At 33.1% G+C, this 23,368-nt stretch overlaps 3 non-coding genes across 3 annotated transcripts; all 3 read left to right on the top strand.

Moving 5' to 3' along the window:
- The first annotated feature begins 8,953 nt into the window (after nucleotides 1–8,953).
- TRNAA-AGC lies at nucleotides 8,954–9,026 on the top strand. Its single transcript has one exon. It is a non-coding gene; the product is annotated as a tRNA-Ala (tRNA).
- Nucleotides 9,027–13,063: 4,037 nt separating this feature from the next.
- TRNAA-AGC lies at nucleotides 13,064–13,136 on the top strand. The gene has a single exon. It is a non-coding gene; the product is annotated as a tRNA-Ala (tRNA).
- A 70-nt stretch (nucleotides 13,137–13,206) lies between these two features.
- On the top strand, nucleotides 13,207–13,288 carry TRNAS-AGA. Its single transcript has one exon. It is a non-coding gene; the product is annotated as a tRNA-Ser (tRNA).
- The last annotated feature ends 10,080 nt before the right edge of the window (nucleotides 13,289–23,368 follow it).

Raw genomic sequence — 23,368 nt, forward strand, 5'->3', positions numbered from 1 at the left:
AGGGAATTTATCTCCTCCTTCATTGCATCAAGTCACTGGTCTTTTTCTTTATGAGACAAGACCTCTTGATATTTCTCTGGCTCTCCATCTTCACTAACTAGAATAAACTCTGAGCTAGGATAACTTGTTGAAGGTTTACACACTCTGGTGGACTTTCGAGCCTGAGTATCCTTCACTTGGGGAATAGGTTGTTCCCCCTGCTCATGAACTTCTCCATGAATCACTTCTTCATATGCATCTTCCTCATGAATTTCTTCATCGGATGAAGACTCATCAAGATCATCATCATCAATATGATCTAGTATATTACCATCAGATTGTATCTCACCGACATCATCATGTACATCATCAACATTCTCACTTTTCGCCTAAACAACAGAAGAAGTAGAAGTAGAATTAGTAGTAGTATCAAAACACAACTTTATAGTAGAAGCGTACCTTGTACTAAAAAGATCTGCACCCTTTCCGTGCTCAACTTTTTTGGATTGTAGAGTCTGTAACCATACTTTTCATCCCCATACACAACAAAAATACATAAATTGGTCTTCGAATCAAGCTTTGACCTTTGTTCTTTAGGCATATGCATGTATGCCTTGCTGCTAAAGGCTTTGAGATGCAAATAAGTGGAATCCTGTCTCTTCCATCCTCTCGTTGGAATGTTTAGACCAAGAGGAATTGATGGAGATCAATTAATCAAATACATGACACATTGCATTGTTTCACCCTAAAATGTCTTAGGAAGATTAGACATTCTAATCATATACTTCACCTTCTCCACAATGGTTCTGTTCATCTTCTTAGCAACTCTATTGTGTCGTGGTGTGTCAAGCTCTGTCTTCTCATGTCTAATGTCATGTTGTTGAACAATAAGACTTGAACTCATTAGAAGTATACTCACCACTATTGTCATATCGAAGACACTTCAACTTTCTTTCGGTCTCTCTTTCTACCATGACATGAAACTTCCTAAAAATCTTGAACACTTGGCTTTTTGTCTTAAACATATACACCCAAATTCTTTGAGTAGCATCATCAATAAAAGTGACGAAATATTTATTGCCACCAAGTGACTCTATCTCAATAGGCCCACAAATATCAGAATGTATTAACTTCAATTTTCCTTGTCTTTTGGTGGACTTCCTATAAAGGAAATTCTATGTTGCTTACCTGCCAAACAATGATCACAAGGGTCAAGAGAAACTGTTTTATCAACATGGATAAGAGATTTCTTGCCAATAATTCAATCTCCTTATTGTTCATATGCCCTAGCCTTTGATGCCATAAATTTGGAGAATTATTTTCTTCTACTGCATTCAACTCAAAAGAATATATGCTCAAGTTTGTTTTATACAAAGAGCAACACAACTTACCTCAAGCAACTATTATTGAATCCTAAGACAATTTCCACTTATCACCACAAAAGGTATGTCGAAATCCTTCTTGATCAAGAACATTTGCAGATAGCAAGTTAAGGCGTAAATCAGGAATATGGCGCAATATTCTTTAATATAAGTGTGCACCCAATACTTGTCTTCACACGAATACATCTAGCCTAACTATGCTAGCTGAGCTCTTATTTCTCATCTTCACACTACCAAAATCACAAGATTGATAGTTCATGAAATACTCTCTTTTAGGAACACAATGGTATGAAGCACCTAAATCTACCACCCATTTTGTGTTTGAACTCTCCACATGATGGCACTCACTAGTTGCACAAATCAAGGTGACAACAATATCACTTTAAGAAATAATTATTGCGATATTTTTATCATCTTCCTCTTTTTGTGAGGCTTGCTTCTTACTTTGTTCTTTCTTCCAAAGATAGCAAAACTTTTTTATATGGCCAGACTTGTTAAAGTAATGACATGTCATAGTCTTTTTGTCTCTGGACTTGGACCTCTCTTTTGAGTTATCATGGTCTTTAAGTTCCTTACTATTGTTTCTTCAACGATTCTCAACAACAAGAGCATGTGAATTATCAACTCTCATCTCCTTTCTTTTTATCTCTTCATTGAACATGCTTTGTTTAATAATATCCAAAGACAAAACACCTTCTGGAGCAGAGTTACTAATAGTCACAACCAAGGTTTTCCAATTATCCAGCAAAGAACTCAACAAAAACAAAGCCTGCAATTCATCATCAAAATCAATCTTCGTAGTAGTCTATTTATTAATAATATCTGAAAGTCACTCAAATGCTCAAAAATAGACCTCCCGCCCTTCAATTTCAAATCAACAAGTTGCTTGGTTAAAGAAGCTTTGTTATGTGTGGTCTTCATTTCATAAAGACCTTCCGATTTCTTCTACAACTCATATGGGTCGAACTCCTTAGACACATGGTTGAAAATTCTAATAGCCTAATAGTCGCCAAAGTTTTTCTCTTTAACTTTCTCCAATCTTTTTCTTCCATTTTCTCTGGTTTTGCAGATTTAGAAATTGTGTCATCTGCTTTTGTGGTTGTTTTAATTAGATCAAACAAATCTTTACAATATAACAAATCCTCCATCATGGGTCTCCAAATGGAGTAATTGGCCAATGTCAATTTTATGATTGAACTATCTCCACCATTACTAGTAGACTCCATAACAATCATTAAATTAAAATTCGCTCTGATACCAACTGTTAGGACCCAAACAATATAACAACAACCCACTAGGATCTCCTTCAAGACAATCAACCAAATAATTGTTCTCCAAAACACCACAAATAAATCACTGAATAATCACCAATCAATTAACCAACAACAGACAACAATAAACCATAAAAGACTAAAAGACTAAAAAGCAAAGAGCACACACGAATTATACATGGAAAACCCCTTCGATATGAAGAGTAAAAACCACAGGACTTATAAGGAGTCCACCCTTATCAACTTATCTTATTATGATAAAATTGAGGCAAAAAGAACCCAAATTAGTCATACAAAGGTTCACTACCCACCAATACTTTCATACATACAAGATGAACACTCGAGAGATAAAAAGAATGAAAATCACTCATTACAGATTGTGTTCGACATCGATTAGGGACAAACCTGAGCTCCAAACAATGATCCAACCATTCAAAACGAGACCCTATGTGTCTCAAATAGGCTAACCAAATTTCAGCACAATCCAATGTTCAATCTCCAGCAATCGATAATTTTGTGGAAGTTGTTGCTGAAAAACCGAACCATTGCCTTTTAAAAAATGCCCAAATGTATTTTTCTTTGTGAAAATAACCGAATGATTAGTTTTGATGTTGTTTAAATTTTAATATTGGACATAAATACCCCTACTACCTAATTCCTATAATTATGTTGTATTTTGAAATATAAAACTAATAATCTAAAACAAGATCTAACAAACTTAATTAACCAAAATTTAACCTTAATTCTAAAATAACATCAACACGCAATCAAAACTAACGAAGAGATGCATAGTCTTAATATATATATATATATATATTTAAAAGTAGAGATTAGTGTTGAAAAGTTAAAAAAAAAAAATAGACTTTGATTTTCACCAAAAAATTAATATTAATCATCAAGAATATTTAATTATAAATAATAACTCAAAATTTATGCACGTAATAAGCAAATAAAAATAGTTATCAAATATCCTCTACCCATCAACTCTAAAAATCTGTCTCATAATAGGTCTCACAAATACCTTCTACTCAGATTGAGTCACTCAAATAATGCGAATAATATGTATTAAAAAAACAATTGAACCACACAAATACCCTAAACTAAAAATCTACATATATGTTGTAAATGAAAATTAAAGTTAGTGTAAAGCTATGCGAAAATTGTATTTACATTGTATTTGTGTCGCTTACAAAAACAAGTATATTATAACTGGGAAGTGAAAAAACAAAAACATAAATTCATCAAATATCTAGGATTGTCGATTAGAGTGCAAAATGAAATAACTAAAGTTAAAACAAAATAAAATCCGTTGGCAAAAGGGAATATGACTTTTTTTTTTGCTGTTGTATTCTATGGTGCTTGTTAATAATCTATACTTATTTTGTTTTCAATTCTTACTAAAAATTCACACCACATGTTATTTATAATTTTTTGCTCCTCAAAAGAATAAGCCTTTTTTTGTTGATGTGTTGATAGAAACCTTCAAGAAGCAGGGAAAAACTAACACTATAATCTTAATTTAATTAAATTTAAAATCAAATCGCAACAAAATCTTAGTTTTAAACTGGTGTGGGTTTTTCTAAAATCATGGGAAGCTTTCCTAAAATCATGTACTTTTTCTTTTTCTTTTTATTTGTTGTCATGGGTTTTCCTAAAATGAGGAAAAATATCCATCATCCATATATGGGAGCGTGGGTAGAATTGAAAAATAAAATATAAGGTGGGGTCCTACACCTCAATATTTTGGCCATAAATCTTATAATTAAAAAATTGTCATTCTTCCAATTGCATATATGAATTTGGTCATTCTACATAATTACTCTAAAAATTAGTCCCAATTGGACTCACAAAAACACAAGTTGAAAATAAAATATTGCTTGTGCAACAAGTGGGCTGGACACCCACAATAGGATTGCTCCTCAACTCAAATATGGGAGCCTTGAAAATTGGGATCTTCGTCTTCCCCCTTTCGACACTTGGGCTTGTCAAACCTCATGGGTTGTGATGGATTAGCCTTTAGCCTTAATTCACCCATAACAAAAGTGATTGACTCTAAGTACTATAAAAGGAATCTATGTCATTGACTTTAAATCTAGAAACACTTTGAGTTTGAGTGTACTAACTTTAGTCAAATTCTTTTTATGATATTTTCTAGTCTGAGAGTAAAGAAAATGATATAAGTGGAACCATAGTTTTTCTCCGACACTGGAACTTCCCACATAAATTATTGTGTTTACACGTCAAAACTTTGGACACAACCCATATGTTCATTATTATTTCATAAATTTAAATTCCCTAAATTTATTTCCAATACATGTATCACTAGAAAGATTTTGTACTCATAAAGATATTGTCCTTATTTAACTATAAATTTATGACTTTATGTTATCTAGATAATATGGAACTTTGATCACACTTCTAACATATTGAAAAGGTTACACGCTAACTTTTGTTAGAAGGTATATGACAAAAGGTGGAGAGAAACATTTGTGTGAAAGAATAAGAGAATGGAAATATTAGAAGTTTCCTTTGAAGGTTAGCATATTTTCTTCACACAAGCTTGATATCGGTGCCTCACTCACAATTGTTGGATTTTTATAGTGAAAAAAAGTGAAACATTTGAATACTAGAACATAAACAAATGAATTCAATTATGTAGATGAAATTCAAGATTAGAAACTTTCAACTTTGATTGAAACTTAAAATTAAAAGATGTTTCATGTATAAATTTAACATATATATATAAATATATTTAGTCAATAACATATATAAAAGTTAAATCTGTAGTTTCTTCAATTTGAATGAGTTATGGTTAGTTTTTTTCAAATAACAATCCAGTTGAGTTAAATTTGACAAATGTTCTAATTTTTTTATTTATTTGATTTGATTTTATATTTTTTAGATTGACTAAGTTACTAGCCTATAAATAGCAACTTCTTTCTTCATTGATAGCATCTTATTCCAAATTGAAGAGTTCTCTCATTTCTCTTTTTTCTTTCCATATTAAGTTGAGTTGAGAGCAAGTATCCAATAGTTTAACTAGATCTGACTAGTTCAATTTTGCAATCCTACTAGAGTTACTCATCATATCATGTAAGACGATCGTTATAGCCTGCTTACAATCCATGTAAAGGGAACAATTGTCTTCTAAGGACAATGCTTATCTGAACGTGCCTCGATTACCTATTGACGTCTCTACAGTATCTGGAGGTTTTTAGTTATATCAATTTATAGTTGTTATATTATTTGGCTTACTTCTGGGTTTGAACATTATCATTGTTTACAATGTGCGCATTCAATTCCCCTACAATAATAAAATGAAAATCCAAAATATGGAATTGTTGATTAGAATAACAACAAGATATAGCTTAATTGAGGACATATTTGAGAGTAATTCTAAAATGGTTAGAATCACTTTTATCGTTTTTAAAAGTCCTATAATACATGTATTTAATTATTCAAAACTCATTTTGATGATATAAAAAAGTACATTTAAAAGTAAAAAATTAAATATTAAATTAATTTTGAGTCATTAAAACGAGTTTTAAAATGATTTTGAATGTGAAATTTTAGAATTTTTGTAATCACTCCCAAACATGTGATGATTGAAGTTTATACAACCGGCCAAGAGGAGCATTTCCTAACCTTGATATTGGTAACTAAAAAAAATCGAGAAAAGTAGTTTCAAGCAACGAAATAGCTTTTTCAAAAGTGAGTTCAATGTGCACTTCTTATTATCAAATTCTTCATTTTAAGAGTTATTATAGTCACATAATGGAGAGTTTTAAAATACATTTTCTAAAAGAGATACATGAACTAGAGGTTGACTCATTGTGTCTCATGCAGAATATTAATGATTTATATAGATTCCTATGATAAATTACTCAAATAGTCATAGAAGGAAAAAAAGGGTTGGAGTGTATTATTTCACAAAACATATTTTATATCATAAATGTACCCATTACAAATTTGTTTCATTCATTTCATCAATATTCCTATACGAGAATAGCAAACGGAGCAAAGGCTTCAAACTATACTCCATAGAAAGAGGGCTTTCCGAAGTAATTAATCTCCATAAGCCAATAACCTTAATACTAATACACAACTTGAATTGGCTTAGCAACCCCACCATGAGATCTTATTTTTAATACTTGTTTCAAATTGCAATAATATAAAACTCGAATATTATATTGTCATCACAGCTTTACATATAAACACATAAATGATATTGTTCCCTCACTTGCAATCTTAATTGTATTATCTTATATTTCCAACATCACACCACACGTGTACCCGCCTAAATTTCCTTGCATTTCCCCAAACAGTGCCAATTAATTTTATTAATTAAAAATCGACCCCTGCTTCTCCAACGAACTTTCCTTTCCTTTCACCCCCATTCCAATGTCGGATCCAAAAACCCTATTTATTTCCAATCGCTTAATCTCTGTAAATCTCACCTCCCAAAATATGCCTCCATTTCTGTTCCTTCTCTTCATCTTCGCCAATGCTCTTCTCCATTCAGTCTCCGTCGGAGCCGCTCCACCACCGCCCTCCGCCGAAGCGCCTTCCGGAAGAAAGCTCGGGAAGCACCAGAGTACGGCGGTTGTATTTTCGAGTCCGACTGAAGCGCCGCGGAGCGAAATGAAAGTTCAGGGGACCTCGGCGGCGGCGAGCGGCGGAGAGAGTGGGAATGAGATTCGGTTGGAAAATCATGAGCATCATAAATCGAGAGATAAGTCTATCGCCGGCGGAGGCGTGATATTGGGTGGACTCGCTACCACTTTTCTGGTGGCGATTATATGCTACATTAGAGCTACGAGGCGACAGAACTCAGAAGTGAACTCTGCTTTCGAGACGACATGTCGTCCGCCTTGTTAGTTGGTTTGGTCGTGCAATTGTAATTGTAATTTTTATTTAAAGGAGGCTGTAATTGTAATTAATCACAAGTATAAAAGTGAAAGGACGAAATACAAGGTGTTGTTTGGAGCACGTGGAATCTAGCCTTAATCTTTAGTTCCGATGCAACAAAGAAAACAATATTGATGATCGAATTCTAAATTATTACAAATAATTTTTTTTCTTAATTTTTTTTTCTTGCGAAAGAATTATTATCGATTAACTTTTAATTTTAAAAAATACACCCCATAAATGAATAGATTAACGATTTATTAAATACATAATTGAAAATTTGAGAACTAATTAGACATAAATTCAATATTTTATAAATTTATTAGATGTTTTTATGCCTTGTTTAACTTTGATAATCATTTGATTAAGTTTCTAAAAATCAGGTCAATGGAATTTATTCAATTTTTAAATTTATTGTTTTGTTATCTAATTTTAATCAATATTTTAAAAGATCATTTTGAAAAAAGAAAAAAAGAAAAAAGAGAAAAACTAAAATTGTTTTTTTTTTAATAATTTGGCTAAAATTTTCAACTATTACACTTAAAAAAAAAATGTAAATCGTAGACTTAATTTTTGAAGATCAAAGAGATAAAATAATTATGAAATGGAATTTGATTATTAAACTCTCATATTTATTATATTTTGACTCATAAATTCTAAAAATGTCTTTTTAAAAAAACTTTAGACATTTAATAACTTTTCCTGAATATTTTTTTTCTTTAGTTTTTGCTGTATAATTTTGTCTATCTTACATGTTCTTGCAAATTTTTTGCAAGAAGTAGGTTAAATTTTCTTCTCTTTTTCCCCCTCTCTTTTGTTACACATTTTTTCTTTTTCTTCCTTTCTTTTCTTTTCTTTTCTTTTTTTTTTATTAAAATTATTTTGTCAGCTAAAAATAATTTATAAAATATATTTTAAACTATTAAAATTAAATGTCAATTTGGAGATGTAGCTCAAATAGTTCATGCTTGCATTTAGCAGTTATCTCTTTTCATTATCGTTATTTCATAATAATAAACTAAGAAATTAAAATTTGAAATGTTCTCGAACAAGAATTGCACACTTGTTAAACTCTAAACAAGTGGTTAATTAAAATCTGAAATTAAAACTTATTAATTCACTGTCTTAAAATTCTTTACCCAAGCTAAATTTTAATACTTATTGAATATGTTCATGAACTTCTATTTCTTAATCTCTAAACGGTAAAAATGTTAAAAGTTTTGAATTTTCAGTTTTTTATTCAAAAGATTTGTGAATTTTAAAAATTATTGAATAGTCAATGATTTATTAGAAAGTCTAAGAAATTAGAATTACATCGACCTAATTAAACATGTTCAGAAGAAAAGAAACCGAAAGTTGGCATGAAGTTCACAGTTTATTAGTATATTGTCTATTTAATTTTATAAACAAAATGGGGATGTAGCTCAGATGGTAGAGCGCTCGCTTAGCATGCGAGAGGTACAGGGATCGATACCCTGCATCTCCATTTTTTTCTTATCAAAGCAGAGCTGATAATTATTATAGTTAGTGTTTAGTTTGCGGCTGTTTTTATAAATGAAATTGGTTTTGTCGTCTTTTTTTTATTATTATTATTATTAATTTTAATTTTCAATTGTATACATATTTTTCTATTTTTTCAAATATAAAAATAAAAAAGTTTTCAATTCTTTTTCATTCTCAAAACATAACAAATTCTTTACAAATTATTCATATACATAACACAAAATTTTGAATTTAATTTTTTAAACACTCAAATAAAAGTAATTATTCCATTCAAAAACCCAACTTAATTATTAATTATCATAAAAATTAAAAAGAACTGAAAAGATTAGTGTCATCAAATGAAACTATTAACATTGTTTTAGATAGAAGGGATGATACTTAAATATTAATCTTAAAAAAACCAAAAATCTTACAATTTAAATCATAAAACCAAATATCAGATAGTCTCTTTTCATCAATTTGTGGAATATAGACTTATCTTTTTCTAAAATCGGTGAAATGGTTTTAGAAATATTGATGTCTATTTTTTTCTACTATTATATTGCATTAGTGTGTACAAACTATCTTTTTTAAAAAAAAAAAAAAAAAAAAAAAAAAACTTGAGCCATAAGTTTAAATTTCATTATTTTATTAGAATTATATAATATTTGAAAATATCAATGGATAAGTTGTTTAGAACATATCGTTGAATTTTTATTTAGTAAAACAATAATAAAATATAGTATGTAATATTTTTTAGATCTAATAAAAAAAATAAAATAGAAGAAGAATAATTAGATCTAAAAGAACAGCTATAGAAAGAAAATAAAAAAAGAAAAAGGAGAAGTTGAGAAAAAAAGGGGAAAATAAAACTCATACGAGCCAGACAGAGAAAGAAGAGAAAAAATAAAAAAGATGAACCAGACGACAAAAGAAGGGATAAGATGAGAGAATGAGAGTAAATGTGAAGAGAGCATGAGAGAGAGAAACGATAAAGTAATTAAGGGAGTTAGGAGAGTAATGAAAACATATGGAATAACGGATGAGAATGAGAGTAACAAAATGGTGGGTAATTAAACCCACCATTTTATTTTTACCAGTGATATCGAAGTTGGGCACACGATAGGCAGAGTTTGTCGCCGAAGTTGCTTGTGCGAAGGTAATCGTTGGAGTTAGTCATTAGAGTTGTCGTTGGTGGTGGATGGTGGAGCTCGGAGTTCTTCGTCGAAGTTGGTCGTGTGAATGTGGAAGTCAGAGTTTTTTTGTACCAAGGTGGTTGTCAGAATTGGTTATTAGAGTGTAGTCGGAGGTGGTTGTCGGAGTCGGCCAATCGAAGGTGGTCTATAAAATAACCAACTCAACCTCACTAATATTTAAAGTTGGTTGTCAAATATTGAATTAGCAAAAAATACCAACTCAATTTAACCCTCTTTGATTGTCAAACACCCTAAAAATGAGAACGATTTTACCATATGAAGATGGGAAAACGGTGGTTTAATATTTTAATGGGTTCAAAAAGCATTCTCACAGTAAAAATTGACAAACACCCAAATGACAATCGAGGAAACGGTGGGAGACATTTTTATTATTACTTTTATTATTTACAATCTTTTAATTTTTCATGTTAGCGTTAAAAAATAATAAAAAATTAGTTTGTTAGGTAGCAAACGAAGAACTAAACTCCACTAATTTTAGGGACCATTAAAACCTATTTTTCAAAAATTAGGAATTTAAAAGGTGATTACAAAAATTTAAAGACTAAATGAACGTATAACTAAAAATCCAGGTACCAAAAAGGTTTTTTTTTTATTATTATTTTTTTAAGACTTCAACTTTAATAATTCTGCAGTTTTTAAATTTCTTCTTCGACTCTTCCTTGATTTCTTCTTCAACTCCTTCTCTTAGTTTGTGAGATAATTTTTTTTTTATTTATTCTTTTTAAATTTATTATTTTATTTATATGCATTTAGTTTTCATATTTCAATTATTTTTAGTTTAAACATCTTAATTCTCATGTTTTAATTACTTTTATACGTTTAGTTTAAATCATGATAGCTGAACCTTAAATTTTACCTCAACAAATAAAAAAGTTTAAGATTAATAAACTGAAAAAGAAAAATAAATTAGTTATGGATTTTAACCAATTGAAAGTGTCTATAAATACTTTTCATATTTCTATTTTATGTATATTCTTTTTCATATGCTTTTGTTCTCGTGAAAACTTTGATCAGTAAAAATCCCTCCAAGAAACTTGACAATACATCGGCAATTTACAACAAATCATTCTTATTTTTTGTTTTAATTTGTTTATTTTATTAATTTTTAGAGGACATTTTGTTTTAGGAATATTTTAAAGACTTAGTTGCATAATTGAAAGAAAGACCAATGAATAGATGATTGTCATATAACATATATTGAGAAAGATTTATTTGACAAGCTAGATAATGAAGTTATTATACATCAATTTCAAAATATGAAATCTCGTAAAGAAACAAAAGTCATGAAATAACTATAACTTTTAAGGTAAAAACCTACAACTATTGACATTCATCGATCATCAAGGTAATCCTAATCCTAATATTGTTTCTTTAAAATTGAAACTGAAATTTAATTGATTTGAGAATTTAGTATATTCAAATTGAATTGAAAATTTGAGAATTTAGTATACTTGAAAGGATAGGAATTTGGATTACCTTGACGGTTCGGGGTCCTCTTTTGGCTAGGTGTTCTTATATGCATATGAAAATTTTGTAAGGTGTCTCACATATTACTATGTCTTAATTGAGGACAAATGCGTATGAAAAGTTCAAATACTAAAAAAAGTATGAGAAAAGAACAATTACAAAACATAATAAAAAGATCAATAACCGCAAAATAGTTTAAATTGAATGACATTGTTTAGGCCCGTTTTATAATCATTTGATTTTTAGTTTTAATTTTTAAAAATCAAGTCTATAAACACTACTTTCACCGTCAAATTTATTCCTTTGTTATCTAATTTTTTTCGACAGTTTAAAAAACCAAGCCAAAATTTGAAAATTAAAAAAGTAACTTTTAAAAATTTGTTTTTGTTTTTGGAATTTGACTAGATATTCAATCATGATATTTAAGAAATACAAAAAATAAGAAGAAATAAACTTAATTTTCAAAAACAAAAAATAAAAAATGAAATAATTATCAAATGGATCATTAATTTTTCTTTTTTGAAAAACTAGATTTATCTTACCGAATTTGAATTTTTCATATGAAAACAATGTTTTTTAAGCATATTATTGAACCATAATTTAGAGAATACGCTAGTTAGTTATTGTTTACGTGGAAGGAAAATAGGCCTCGGGTTGATGAATATTATTATTAATTTCCTAAAATCAATTTTTTTTTTCTTTTTATAATTTCTCTACCGTGGTTTTATCTCTTCTAACTAAATATTTTAATTTTCATATATATTTTTTTAAATAAAATTTGAAAATTTTTTTCTTTTAATTTTCAAAATTAGGATTGATTTTTAAAAACACATATGAAAAAATAATAATAAAACAAACCAATAGGTCAAAGAAGTAGGGTTTATATTTTATATTAACTCCTTTCGCTTAATATCATAATTTTTTTGTCAAAATTAATTTAGTTCAATAATAATTGACACAATTTTTTCTTTAAAGGTCGAACGTTCAATCTCCCATTCTTACCATTGTTACACTTGGGAAACAAAAATCTCATAACTATCTTGTTTTTACTAAAATATATACATATAGTGTCCTGTTTTGATATTGACTTTCGTAACCACTATCTTTATAATAACTTTATAAATAGAGAGTTATAGACAACCCTTGTAAACACCAATTCAAATTTGAATGACTATTGCAGTATCTTTCTATTTTCTTAATCTCCATTTGTTCCAGTTTTATAACAGTAATTAGAAATATACAAGCTTCCTTTTTGTATTTATAAAATAATGTATATAGTACTATTGTCAAATTATTTAAATATTACTAACTCCAACCCGAAGATAAGATAATTAAAGACCTAATATTACAGTAAATTGGGGATGTAGCTCAGATGGTAGAGCGCTCGCTTAGCATGCGAGAGGTACGGGGATCGATACCCCGCATCTCCACTTTTTTACATTTCTTTTTGGCGAATTTAAACTTAATGATAATTTAAATTGCTTTTCCCTTCCCAATACCGTGGGCGTGCCGGAGTGGTTATCGGGCATGACTAGAAATCATGTGGGCTCTGCCCGCGCAGGTTCGAATCCTGCCGCTCACGACTTTTATTTTTACTTTTTTAATTACATTAATTATTTGGGTGGGGATATATTATATTAATATAGATATATATTTACTTATGAAAAAGACATGCGGTTGCGTGTAGTATAGTTTATAAAATTTCCAAATAAGATAATAATAATAATAATTTTAGGAAATACACCAATTAATGGTTCGAAGTTCACGACTTTGTTATCCATAAGACACAGAGACGACTAAAAAATCTCCAAACTCTTTCGAAAAAAAGAAGAGAGCCTTGTGTGTCATTAGGTTGAATATTTCTTAGTGGAATTTCATTATTTTACACTAATAATTATTTAGGTTTTAAGAATTTTGATACTATATAACCTAATAGATGATATTGAAATTTTATCTCAAAATCAATGGATAATAAAAATTAAAGAGCAACACATAAACTAATAGTAAAATTCTCGACACATTTGCATCCTTACCATTTCTTTCTAATAACTTGTATCATTTTCTCAATTATTTGAATTTTTAGTTCAATTAAAAAAACATGTTTTTAAAATTTCAATAATTATTTTTGTTTTAGAAGTTTTGAATTTTAAAAATATTTTTAGTATAATTAGGTAACAATACATACAAGCTGGAGTAAGTGCAGCCTTGGCACGAGAGCCATGGCATGGACGACCTCTTGTCCACGAATCGGACGTGCGACCACCACCTCGAGCTCCAACGACGCCTTCACCCTCATGCAATAATTAGAAATGGCAGCACCAAGCCCAAATTAGCTTCAACAAAGCAGTTGTGAGGAAACCCACGTGATTTGGGCAAATTTTGGTGGTGTTTTCCTCTTTTGAAAAGGTTCGACACGCACCCACTTCCATTTAACCTCTATTCAGTCGAACAACTGTATGAGCTAAGCTTGAAGAAGAAAAAGTTGCAGCAGAAGATGAAGATTTGGGAGAGTAATTTCTCTTCCCTTTTCTGTATATTTGATTCGTATATTAAATCTTTTCCCTACACATAATACATGGTAGTGATGTATAGATATATACTCTTAGGTTTTAGAATAAGGATAAAAAATAACTAACGAATCTTCTGTACAACTGGTAGAGAATAATTATGTGGCAGAGGTTGTTAGGAGAGCATATACATCAGCATCAGTGAGAGTATACACACCAGCGACACCAGCGAGAGCATACACACCAGCGACACCAGCGCGAGCATACACACCAGCGACACCAGTGAGAACATACATACCAGCGACACCAATGAGAGCATACACACTAGCGATACCAGCGAGAGCATACACACCAGCGACACCAGCGATAGCATACACACCAGTGATACCAGCGAGAACATACACACCAACGAGAGCATACACACCAGCGAGAGCATATATATCAGCTTCTACATGGCTCCTTGTCATTTGCTGATGAGGCAATTTGTTCTTCCTTGACATCCCCCATCAAGCGAGAGGGTAAGTCCTTTAGTCCGAGCTTGCTTCGAAGGTAGACAAATGTATCAGGGGGTAAAGGCTTAGTTAGGCAATCTGCCAATTGTTCTGCAGAGGGCACATATCTAACATGAAGTTGATCTTGAAGGACAAGGTCATGGATGAAGTGCACATCTATTTTGATATGCTTAGTTTGTTCGTGAAAGACAGGGTTGGCAGCTAAGGCACCTGCACCCACGTTGTCACACTAGAGAACATGTATACCTTTTAGAGAGAAACCAATCTCGGTTAATAGATTTTTCCCCTAAATGATCTCGGTTGCAGCATGAGCAATAGCTCGATACTCGGACTTAGTACTGGAACGAGCCACTGTCATTTTTTTCTTAAATGACCAAGAAATGAGAGTCGATCCAAGATAGAGGCAATAAGCAGCTATAGATTTTCGATCATCAATACTTGAGGCCCAATCTGCATCAGAATAGGCTGTTAAATTGAGGTAAGTATCACAGTTGATGGTTAGGCCAAAGTGGAGAGTCCCTGCAAGATATCTAAGCACACGTTTGACAGCTGACCAGTGAATATCAGTAAGAGCTTTGAGAAATTGACTAACTTATTAACAATGAAGGCAATGTCCGTTTTTGTATTAGTGAGGTATTAGAGAGCACCAACCGTGCTGCAATATAGAAATGGGTCATGGGGGGGTGTTCCAATGCTCAAGGACAGAGAGGTGCCAGGTACTTCAAGGGTTGGACAAGATTTCAAATGGTTGAGGTTTAGTTTACAGAGAAGCTCAATTATGTATTGAGCTTGATGCAGATGTAGGCCGAATGGTGTATAAGAGATTTGGACACCAAGGAATTTGCTGAGCTATCCTAGATCTTTGAGAGAGAACTGTGTATGCAGTTGGGCAACAAGATGATCGATGTGAGTTGGATCACTGCCATTGAGTATCAAATCATCTATATAGACTAGCAGCAGAGTGATGGAGGATGAGGTACGCATATAGTATAGAGAAGTGTCTAGGGAGCTTACTTTGAAGCCGAGTTGACAAAGAGACGTTTTGAGCTCATCATTCCACGCACGAGGAACCTGCTTGAGACCATAGAAAGCTCTGTTGAGCTTGTAAACGTAATGTGGGTGAGTTTTGCTTTCAAACCCGGGGGTTGAGACATGTAGACAGTCTCCTTCAGCTTGCCGTTGAGAAAGGCATTATTGAAGTCAATTTGGCGAAGTGGCTAGTGATGAGACACTGCCAAAGTAAGTACAATTTTAACAGTAGACATCTTAACAACATGACTGAATGTATCAAAATAGTCAAAGCCAGAGTGTTGATGAAACCCTTTGGCAACAAGACGTGCCTTATACCGTTGAACAAGGCCTTGAGCATCACGTTTAATACGATAGACCCATTTGCAACCAACAACTGTTTGATCAGATGAAGGAGGTACCAGTGACCAGGTATTTGTACGTTGTAGTGCAGCAAGTTCTTCATTCATAGCTTCTTGCCACTGTGGAGCTGTAAGAGCCTGAGAGACTGAAGTTGGTTCATTATGAGTAAGGTCTTCAATACGTTCAACAGCCCAAGCCTTGGGTTTGAAAATACCAGCTTTCCCTTTGGTGATCATTGGATGAGTGCCAATAAGGGGTTGAGTGGTAGGTTGTAGGGATTGTTGTGGAGGGGAGGGTAGAGGTGTTGTTAAGGGTGACACTGTAGGGGATTGAGAAATAGTTGAGGGAGATAGTAATGGGCTATGATATGGGGAAGGCGAACTTGTGGCTGGTGTAGAAAAAGTGTGAGGAGATTGAGGTTGGATAGAGGGATTTGTTTCAGATGAGGGTTGTGGAGAGGATGGATGGATGGGAAGTGAAGAGAACCATGTGGAGATTGATGGAGCTTTATTTGTGGGAGTAGAGATTTGAAGGTTAGCAAAACCTGTTTGGAATGGAAATTCGTCTTCATTAAATATGACATGGCAAGAGATGATGACCTTCCCATCCTCAGTAAGACATCTGTGACCTTTGTGTATTGGGGAAGGGCCAAGATAAACACATTTACTGCTGTGAAAGGCAAACTTATGGTGCTGGTATGGACAAAGGTGTGGATAGCACGCACACCCAAAAACTCTTAGAGATAGCAGGTCCAATTTGCTTCCAAGTAACACTTCCATGGGACTATGACCCTGAAGGATAGGAGAGGGAAGAGAATTAATAAGATAAACAGCAGTTTGAAAGGCATACCACCATAGGTGCAGTGGCATCTTAGCCTATGCTAAGAGAGTAAGATCGGTTTCAACAACATGGTGATGTTTACATTCAGCTCGACCATTTTGTGCTGAAGTGTAGGGGAAAAAGACCCTTATTTGAATTCCAAGCTGATCACATAAATGTGCCATTGTTTTGTACTCACCCCCACCATCCATTTGTAACATGTGAATGGATTTGTTAAATTGATTAAGAACAAAGGCTTGAAAGTGTCTAAAGGCAATTACAGTGTCACTTTCTGTTTTAACAGGTATAGCCAAGTAAATCGACTACAGTCATCAACAAACAACACATAGTATCTATATCTATCCGCAGAAAGCATTGGGGCTAGCCCCCATAGATCAATATGCACTAGTTCAAAAGGTGTGCTTGCATGGGAAAGTGAGTCAGAAAAGGATAAGGCATGAGACTTTCCAAACTGACAAGCTTCACAAAATAACTTCTCATTATCAGTAATTTGTAAGTTACATCCACTAATTACTTTTGACAAAACTTTAGGGGATGGATGGCCAAGTCGCTTGTGGAGAAGCATTGTGGTTACTATCCTACTGGTTTGAAAAGCAGACTGACGTGAGAACTCTTTGGATGGAGCAGTCAAACGATGCTGACAATCTTGAAGTAAGTGGGGCATTATTTATAGACTGGTTGACATCCTTCAGCTGGTATAGCCCATCTTTAAGCCGGCCTTTCAGGATTGGTACTCCCGACTCCTTGTCCTTGACCACACAAAAGTCAGCATGAAATTCAACCACTATATTGTTGTCTTTGGCAAGTTTGGATACACTTACCAAGTTCTTAGCTATGGCAGACACATAAAGAATATTTAATAATGACAAAACACCAGAACTAGTAGGTATATTTGTATGTCCATAGCGAGATATAGGAAGGGATTTACCATTTCCAACCACTACTTTGTCATTACTTGTGTAGGCAGATGAGGATTGGAGAAAGCTTGGATTGCTGGTGATGTGTGAGGACGCCCCACTGTCTACATACTAGTTGGGGTCAGCAATTGACTCAGGTGAAGCTACAACTGAATGAGTAAGAAGAACAGAGGTGTTCTGTTCTTGACTTCGATTTGGTGGGAGTTGAGTAGATTCAATACGGTTGTGAGTTTGTCTGGGGTTGTTGAACTCCTTGTTGTATTTGAAGTAGCAAACATCAGCTTTATGCCCAAGTTTTCCACATATTTGGCAGGTTGGTCTAGTTGTGGATGCATTATTCCAACAACCACGATCCCTGTTGTGACCTCCTCCACCCCTACCATTTGGTGGTTGTGTATATCCATAAGAGTTTCAAGGGGTGTGTGCTGAAGGATTGGACTGATTATGCATAATGTTGGCTGAGGGTGGGCTGGGTGAGAGTGAGACATTAGCTATTCCGGTAATTCCTGTCTTGACAGTAAGTTGATACTCAAGCCTTTTCTCATATGACAGCAGGTCAGATTGCAGTTCAGACCAACGTGTTGTTCCTTTGCTTTGAATTGCTACTACAACTGGGTACTCTTCATCAAGACCAGCTAGCACTTGTAAAGTCAGATCAGAGGAGGAGATGGGGGAACCTACAAGGGTAAGACTATCAGCAAAACGTTTCATCGTAGCAAGGTACCCACTCATTTTCAATGCGCCTTTGCGAGTTTGCTAAAACATTCTTTTGAGGTAATCTGTTTCAGCTCTAGATTGGATTCCAACCAACTCTTGGATTGCTCTCGAGAGTTCTTTGGAAGTTTGAAAACCCATCACTTGTGTTGCTATCTCCTAGTTCATTGAGTTATAAAGCTAGCCCAAAAGAAGCTGATCCACTGCTATCCAGGCATCATAAGCTAGATTTGATTGCATTTCGATAACAAGGATTGAGACAGTGGTTGGATCTGCACTGGAGTTTTCACCGGATCGACCGCTGGTTGGAACTTGAATAAAACGATATAGGCAAGGAGTTTCCCCAATTAGATAACCTTCCAATCTATAGCTTCTTAGAATTGGCCATGCAAGATTCAGCCAAAGTAAAAAGTTCGACCTATCCATTTTGATGGATGTCACTTGGTTGAGAAGTTGATTTAGAGGAGGACCTGTGATGATTCCACTGCTGGCAACTCCAGAAAAAATAGATGAGAAAAAGTTTGTAGAGGGTTGATTTGCCATAGCTTACCTGGTGCTCTGATACCAAGTCGAACAGCTGTATGAGCTAAGTTTGAAGAAGAAAAAGTTGCAGCAGAAGATGAAGATCTGGGAGAGCAATTTCTCTTCCCTTTTCTGTATATTTGATTTCGTATATTAAAACTTTTCCCCACACATAATATAGGGTAGTGATGTATAGATATATACACTAAGGTTTTAGAATAAGGACAAAAAATAACTAACGAATCTTCTGTACAGCTGGTAGAGAATAATTATATGGCAGAGGTTGTTAGGAAAGCATACACATCAGCATCAGCAAGAGTATACACACCAGCGACACCAGCGAGAGCAAACACACCAGCGACACCAGCAAGAGCATATACACCAGCGATACCAGTGAGAGTATACACACTAGCGACACCAGCGAGAGCATACACACCAGCGACACTAGCGATAACATACACACCAGCGATACCGGCGAGAACNCCAGTGAGAGTATACACACTAGCGACACCAGCGAGAGCATACACACCAGCGACACTAGCGATAACATACACACCAGCGATACCGGCGAGAACATACACACCAGTGAGAGCATACACACCATCGAGAGCATATATATCAGCTTCTACATGGCTTCTTGTCATCTGCTGACGAGGCAATTTGTTCCTCCTTGACATATTCTATGTTACCTGTGAAGGATTGAAATTCCTAAAACGGAAGCAATGGATTGTTGTTTTCCCCATTGTGTTACAAGAACCAAATACAAAACAGTAAACAGATATAGTTAATCATGCAGGAAACTAAAAATCCAAGGCAGAAAAATACACACCCTTGAAGACTTCTCTTCAATCTTCTCCTTGTCTTGATCTACGTCATGAACAACACAAACTTGTCTTCAAATCGGACACCATCACAAGTGTTTTCCTGCTACTCTTTGGAAAGAGTTTGGCTCGTGGGAACTCTTTTATTGAAGAAGAAGTATATTACGGAGAGAAAAGATTTCTTAAGTATTTTGCTTGAGAGATCGGAGAGATTGATGGTATGACAGAGCATGCTTTAGTCCCATAAATTTTCTAAGAATAGTCCCCGTATTTCACATAAATACAGAAGGGAGATTTCCTTCCCACTACCCCATTCCCCTATTGATAACTGCAGGAGGCTATTTATTATTATAATAACAATAATAAATAATTTACTAAATTAATATTATAATTATACTAATTTTATTTAATCAAATATCTCATATTTAATTAATACATATTTGAATCATATTCAAATACACATCGCTCTTAGAACTTATAATTTAATATGAATCACATTATATTAATTTTAACCTATGGTTTTAATATGAATCCAGTTCATATTATTTATTATTTGAAACTTATTCAAATAAATTAAATCTCTCATATTATTTAGTTTGATGGAAAATTTTCGCAGATAGAAAAAATGTCAAACTATTTACAAAAATAGAAAAAAAATACTGATAAACATTGATAGACTTCTACTAGCATCTATCAGTGATAGACTTATATCGGTTTCTATCACTAATAGACATTAATAGATATTGATAGACTTCTATCAGTCTCTATCAGCTCTATCAAAGAAGATTAAAATTTTGCTATTTTGTGTAAATAGTTTCTTTTATTTTTCTATTATTGAAAATCTCCCTTGTTTAATCTTGAATCTTATTCAAAATAAACTTGTTAATTGTATTATATATAATCTTGAATCTTATTCAAAATAAACTTGTTAATTGTATCATATACAACAAATACCATTTCCCTTTAACAATTTGAACATTTTAAATTCTTTCAAAAACTTAATAACTCTTGTTTAACCCATAGTGCGCTAGCAGGAGACCTTATGGACCTATAGTTATAAGCTCCAATGAATATTTGAGATTAATTAACTAAACTATTTAATTAAATTAATCAACATTCATTAACTATGGGGCACTCCACTAAAGATTCATAGTTGCACTCTTCCGAATTGTAGAATATTTTCTTTTGTCCATCGATAATAACCATTTTCTCTAAGTCAATCCTACACAAGTTATTTGTAACTAAAGTTGGGTCAAATTACCGTTTATCCTTATAGTTACATCTTGCTCCTTAAGTACCATTCATCCTTTAATGAACAATCTGTTATGGTCCAATCATAAACAAAATCTCTCTCGGGCTAATGAGAGAGTGAAACCTCATTGTTCAAGTCCTAGAGTCAGCACTTAAGAGAACAATCTATCTACTTTCCCTAAAGGTGAGAAAGGGTGAATTCTATCTTGTGATGCTATGTTTCCACCTTCTCACTTGGTATTGTTCACCCTAGTCACAACAATAAGCATAAAAAATCAAGCCAAAGGAAGCAAGTCATTGACCCCCGGTGGCTTGACACTTTTCTTTCCCTTACTTAGAATTTTCTTCCATTATTTGTCTTGAATGAACTGGGATTCTATAGAAATACTTAATTAATATTAATTCAATCATGATTTCATCCATTTCTACATCCTTTTATTTACTTTTCGTCATCATGAATAGCTACATCCACTGTAGGTTGGGTGGAATTAAATATTAATCTATTAAGTTACATGCGTGTGAGTCTAGCTTGCTTGATGTTAACTTAAACGTTTTATGTTTGAATCCATCTGATTAATCGATTTGAGTAGAAATAGTTATCTGCTTGAGAGAGTAAGTGATTGTGGAATGCATTAAATAAGAAGATAAAGTTAACCATTTTTATTTGTTCATTTCATAAAACGCATGCATCTTAGAAATAAGACAAGTGTGGCAAATGCATCGAGAGATGTTGAAAGACTTAAGTAGAGAACAAAACTTGGACACATCACATATGTATATTTAAAGATTACCAGATAGTCTTTCCAACCCCATCTCATTCCATTGATTTCATACAAGCTTGTTGTTTGTTACTGAGGAATCATCACATTGCATTCCAATGTATTATACATCCTGTCAATGCATTATACATCCTGTCAATGCATCTCCCTTCTTCAATCTTTTTCTCTTGCATGTACGTTGTCTTAGTTTAGTTTATAGTCCCAACATACATACATATACTTGAATCATCACTACAAAAGATCATTTAATCATCTCGTACTAACTAATTACTGCGTTCGACCCTGGCTTACAAGGAAACTTGAGCTAGGTTTATACTTGAATCTATCTCAAGAAAACTTGTACGCAACTAGAGCTTCACATGAAATTTTGAACTCTATCACCTAACACATTGTATCACAGTAATCAAGATAGAAGACAACAATAGTGTAAACACAACAATATTTTATACAAAGAGTCTGTATAAGACTGGACCGCGAAATGGTTAATCTCTCTTTATAACATTGTTAATTGAAGAGATTAACATTTCATAGAATGACCATAGATAACTCGACCTCAATCCTGAGTGAGTTATGAACTTCTGTCTATGAGGGCAATCATTTGATTTGTATGGATGAAAGTGGCTAGTTTCGTCGACTCAATATGTCTATCATTTTGGGGATTTGTCTGAGTAGGGAGTTGGAAACATAACTACACAAGATGAAATCCACTTCTTCTCGTTTTTAAGGTAAGTAGATGAATTGTTCCTTTAAGAGCTGATTCCGGGTCTTGAACAATAAGATCTCACCCTCTCATTAGCCTTAGAGGGATTTAGTTTATAGTTGGACTATAAATTGATTGTTTATTAGAAGGATCAATAATACTTAAGGAGTTAAAGGTAATTACAGGGGTAAAATAGTAATTTTACCCAACTATATTTACGGGTAATTCGTGAAGGGTTGACTTACTATTGATTGATTATATCTATGGACACCGAAATATATCAACAGTACGAAGAGTGCAACTGTAGGTCTTTAGTGGAATGATCTGCAGTTAATGAATGTTGATTAGTCTAATTAAAGAGTTTAATTAATTAAATATAATTAAATATAAATTAAATTAAATAAAATAAACTCTCAATTACATGGGAGTTATTTTGTACGTTGGTGGGGAGTGCATCATCTTCTCTTATTGATCAAAGGGGTTTGAGGAAGAGAATTAAAAACGTACCCCATAAACAAGATCTCTCTTAATTATCTAAAAGAAGATCTCTTTAAAAACTCTCACAAGATTTTATAGAAAAATTCTCTCTGTAAAATCAATTCCCTTTTCCAAAAGGTTAGATGCCACCATCTCGGTTCTTGCCTGAGAATAGTGAAGAAGACATTAGTAGTAGTGTTCCTTCGGTGAGTTTGTATTCGAAGGAGAAACTTGCTGTACGTCGGAGTTTA

Source organism: Benincasa hispida, chromosome 3, assembly GCF_009727055.1.
Source record: "Benincasa hispida cultivar B227 chromosome 3, ASM972705v1, whole genome shotgun sequence".
In the NCBI taxonomy this organism is placed as follows: Eukaryota; Viridiplantae; Streptophyta; class Magnoliopsida; order Cucurbitales; family Cucurbitaceae; genus Benincasa; species Benincasa hispida.